The sequence below is a fragment of the Schistocerca americana genome, unplaced genomic scaffold (assembly GCF_021461395.2).
Source record: "Schistocerca americana isolate TAMUIC-IGC-003095 unplaced genomic scaffold, iqSchAmer2.1 HiC_scaffold_382, whole genome shotgun sequence".
NCBI classification, from domain to species: Eukaryota; Metazoa; Arthropoda; class Insecta; order Orthoptera; family Acrididae; genus Schistocerca; species Schistocerca americana.
The window spans coordinates 135,001-140,000 of NW_025726107.1; the positions used below are offsets into that span (position 1 = coordinate 135,001).

Sequence of the window (5,000 nt, forward strand, 5' to 3'; positions counted from 1 at the left end):
TATCGTTATTTTTCGTCACTACCTCCCCGTGCCGGGAGTGGGTAATTTGCGCGCCTGCTGCCTTCCTTGGATGTGGTAGCCGTTTCTCAGGCTCCCTCTCCGGAATCGAACCCTGATTCCCCGTTACCCGTTACAACCATGGTAGGCGCAGAACCTACCATCGACAGTTGATAAGGCAGACATTTGAAAGATGCGTCGCCGGTACGAGGACCGTGCGATCAGCCCAAAGTTATTCAGAGTCACCAAGGCAAACGGACCGGACGAGCCGACCGATTGGTTTTGATCTAATAAAAGCGTCCCTTCCATCTCTGGTCGGGACTCTGTTTGCATGTATTAGCTCTAGAATTACCACAGTTATCCAAGTAACGTGGGTACGATCTAAGGAACCATAACTGATTTAATGAGCCATTCGCGGTTTCACCTTAATGCGGCTTGTACTGAGACATGCATGGCTTAATCTTTGAGACAAGCATATGACTACTGGCAGGATCAACCAGGGAGCTGCGTCAACTAGAGCTGAGCAGCCGGCCGCCCGGGAGTGTGTCCCGGGGGCCCGCGCGAACACGCAAGCGTCCGCTCAATTATTCTGCAAACAGGAGGAGGCTGAGCTCCCCTGCACAATACACCTCGAAACCCTCTCAGGTCCCGGCGGCGCGCAGCGCCGTCCTAAGTACTTGGTCGGGTTCGAGAGAGGCGCAATCGCCCGGAGTTTGGCGAGTAGACGCTTTAGGTGCGACCACCCGTGCTCCCAACTGAGCTTGCCGCTGCCGACAGAGGCCCGGGAGCGTGCTGTCGTGGCATTGCCGGCGGGAGACAACACGCGCCACCTACGGTGGCCGGCAGCTCCAACGCCAGCGCCACAGAAGGACAAAAGCCCCACTTGGGTGCCGAAGCGAACTCTCCCAGCACAGCGCACGCGCCAACACGTCCGCACAGCTGCGATACAAACCACCTGCGAGAACCGCAGAGGCGACCGAGCAGCAGACGGCGTCGCGGCGCCGAGCGCCGGGCGGCGGCGCATCCTCAGCGCACACAGTCCTCAATCGGACCAGCACACTGCAGATGTCCACCGCGCTTCGCACCGGGCCCGCGAGGACCTACTTTGGCCGCACGGCGCCGCGTGCAGGGTGCGCCGGCGCGCAGCTGCGCCGCCTGCCGCCTCCGTCGGCCGGCGCGCCTGCCACTGGCCGCCCCCACCAGCCGGCTGTAGCGCGTGCGCCCACGCACCGCGCGGCCAGCACGCCGGGAGGCCCCCCCTCACCGGCCGGGGACGGTCCCACCCAGCCACCGCCGCGTATCGCTTCACACCCACATGCCATTCACGTTCGTGGGCATGGTGGGTATCGCTGAAACAACCGGTTGGTAGCTCAACCGATCGTCGCCATCACTGATTCACCTCTAGCGAGAACAACCGCACCACAACCGTTTACCAGTTGTTCATTTGCGTAACGTCACCAGCAAACGTAGACGTCCATCGCCATTTGCAAATTCAACGATTGTTGCATGCCTGTGTCAGGTGTCACGACACACTATGTCTGCCCACATACACGCAACAACATGTGCACGCTTCGCGAACACGTGGAAGGTGGCCCCCGTACGTATGCGATGTCCATTGCGCGAACGACTGTCAACCGGCCTCTGTCGCATGTCGCAGATGTGGAACGCAGTGCACCATGCTATCACGGTGTGTGAGAAGAGACGACTACGTCTGACAACACGCGCCACTACATCAACAGACGGCTCATGCTGATCGCCATCCACGGCATACCATACTGCAATCCAGCTCTTATAGGGAGACGACACGTAGCTGAGTGCACAATATTTGGACCGTATGGTTCGCCGTTGTTGGCGCAGTCGTGGTACGGTCACACATGTACCACGATGTATCATTCAGTACATGAGGACCAATGTGCAGTACAGTGTGTGATTTGGACGTACAACATCAGCGGACAGTTGACACACGCCGTACCACAACGTAGGCTGTGCTTCGCCATGCAAATGCCAATGAACAACTGCGAAGGGCATTGAGCATGTACGTCCTGCTGCCATCCGCATTACAGTGTATAGCTGCAAGGTGTTTAACATGAAGCGATACTCTGGGGACCAGGCAGTGCGAGTAGCAAACTATATTGCGGGGGTTGCAGTTAGGCAACACCACACTAATTTAACGCGTCGTATGACAATTACAGAGCAGGTTAAGGCCCAACGTGTGTTGGGTTAAGGCCCAACGTGTGTTGGGTTAAGGCCCAACGTGTGTTGGGTTAAGGCCCAACGTGTGTTGGGTTAAGGCCCAACGTGTGTTGGGTTAAGGCCCAACGTGTGTTGGGTTAAGGCCCAACGTGTGTTGGGTTAAGGCCCAACGTGTGTTGGGTTAAGGCCCAACGTGTGTTGGGTTAAGGCCCAACGTGTGTTGGGTTAAGGCCCAACGTGTGTTGGGTTAAGGCCCAACGTGTGTTGGGTTAAGGCCCAACGTGTGTTGGGTTAAGGCCCAACGTGTGTTGGGTTAAGGCCCAACGTGTGTTGGGTTAAGGCCCAACGTGTGTTGGGTTAAGGCCCAACGTGTGTTGGGTTAAGGCCCAACGTGTGTTGGGTTAAGGCCCAACGTGTGTTGGGTTAAGGCCCAACGTGTGTTGGGTTAAGGCCCAACGTGTGTTGGGTTAAGGCCCAACGTGTGTTGGGTTAAGGCGCAACGTGTGTTGGGTTAAGGCGCAACGTGGGTTACGTTAAGGCGCAACGTGGGTTACGTTAAGGCGCAACGTGGGTTACGTTAAGGCGCAACGTGGGTTACGTTAAGGCGCAACGTGGGTTACGTTAAGGCGCAACGTGGGTTACGTTAAGGCGCAACGTGGGTTACGTTAAGGCGCAACGTGGGTTACGTTAAGGCCCAATATAGGTTAGGTTAAGGCCCAATATAGGTTAGGTTAAGGCCCAATATAGGTTAGGTTAAGGCCCAATATAGGTTAGGTTAAGGCCCAATATAGGTTAGGTTAAGGTACAATATAGGTTAGGTTAAGGTACAATATAGGTTAGGTTAAGGTACAATATAGGTTAGGTTAAGGTACAATATGGGTTAGGTTAAGGTACAATATGGGTTAGGTTAAGGCGCAATATGGGTTAGGTTAAGGCGCAATATGGGTTAGGTTAAGGCGCAATATGGGTTAGGTTAAGGCGCAATATGGGTTAGGTTAAGGCGCAATATGGGTTAGGTTAAGGCGCAATATGGGTTAGGTTAAGGCGCAATATGGGTTAGGTTAAGGCGCAATATGGGTTAGGTTAAGGCGCAATATGGGTTAGGTTAAGGTACAATATAGGTTAGGTTAAGGTACAATATAGGTTAGGTTAAGGTACAATATAGGTTAGGTTAAGGTACAATATGGGTTAGGTTAAGGTACAATATAGGTTAGGTTAAGGCACAATATGGGTTAGGTTAAGGCGCAATATGGGTTAGGGTAAGGCGCAATATGGGTTAGGTTAAGGCGCAATATGGGTTAGGTTAAGGCGCAACGTGGGTTACGTTAAGGCGCAACGTGGGTTACGTTAAGGCGCAACGTGGGTTACGTTAAGGCGCAACGTGGGTTACGTTAAGGCGCAACGTGGGTTACGTTAAGGCGCAACGTGGGTTACGTTAAGGCCCAATATAGGTTAGGTTAAGGCCCAATATAGGTTAGGTTAAGGCCCAATATAGGTTAGGTTAAGGCCCAATATAGGTTAGGTTAAGGCCCAATATAGGTTAGGTTAAGGTACAATATAGGTTAGGTTAAGGTACAATATAGGTTAGGTTAAGGTACAATATGGGTTAGGTTAAGGCGCAATATGGGTTAGGTTAAGGCGCAATATGGGTTAGGTTAAGGCGCAATATGGGTTAGGTTAAGGCGCAACGTGGGTTACGTTAAGGCGCAACGTGGGTTACGTTAAGGCGCAACGTGGGTTACGTTAAGGCGCAACGTGGGTTACGTTAAGGCGCAACGTGGGTTACGTTAAGGCCCAATATAGGTTAGGTTAAGGCCCAATATAGGTTAGGTTAAGGCCCAATATAGGTTAGGTTAAGGTACAATATGGGTTAGGTTAAGGTACAATATGGGTTAGGTTAAGGTACAATATAGGTTAGGTTAAGGCGCAACGTGGGTTACGTTAAGGCCCAATATAGGTTAGGTTAAGGCCCAATATAGGTTAGGTTAAGGCCCAATATAGGTTAGGTTAAGGCCCAATATAGGTTAGGTTAAGGCCCAATATAGGTTAGGTTAAGGTACAATATAGGTTAGGTTAAGGTACAATATAGGTTAGGTTAAGGTACAATATGGGTTAGGTTAAGGTACAATATGGGTTAGGTTAAGGTACAATATAGGTTAGGTTAAGGCACAATATGGGTTAGGTTAAGGCGCAATATGGGTTAGGTTAAGGCGCAATATGGGTTAGGTTAAGGCGCAATATGGGTTAGGTTAAGGCGCAATATGGGTTAGGTTAAGGCACAATACGGGTTAGGTTAAGGCACAATACGGGTTAGGTTAAGGCACAATACGGGTTAGGTTAAGGCACACATTGTTGTAAGGAAAGGTGTTTTCGGGGGGGGGGGGGGGCTGGTTTGTTGATTGTGATTATCGTAAGTAAATGACTGCGGCATCATCTGATTTGCCACGTCAGGGTGCACCTTTGGCTCATAACAGGCGGCGCTCTGATTCCATGCTTGTGGCAGACCTGTGTCTTTCATTCGTGCCATTGTTTGTGTGGTGTGACAGGAGGCAGTATTGTGATGTTGGGTGCACCCCTGTGTAGGACATGTGTGGGTGTTGGTGGCTTAGCTGAGCAATGGTGGTTGTCGGAAGGGTGGGATATTCTGTTTTCCGAGTGGACCTCCCGGTCTGGTTATGATAGTGTGGATTGTCTAATGTGGCAGAGAGGATGCACTGGGTGTTGTTCCATGCTGGTGCTTAGATATTGTCTGTGTGCCTGTTACAGGCAGAGAGTAGTGCGTGATAAGAGTGTCTGGCTGACGTGTGATT

The 5,000-nt window shown here is 51.8% G+C and overlaps 1 non-coding gene across 1 annotated transcript in view; it reads right to left on the bottom strand.

Moving 5' to 3' along the window:
* Positions 1 to 500, bottom strand: part of LOC124581931 — a 1,910-nt gene extending 1,410 nt beyond the window's left edge. Inside the window, exon 1 of the ribosomal RNA XR_006973574.1 lies at positions 1 to 500. This exon is cut by the window's left edge and continues 1,410 nt beyond it. This is a non-coding gene — a ribosomal RNA (small subunit ribosomal RNA).
* Between the last annotated feature and the right edge of the window lie 4,500 nt (positions 501 to 5,000).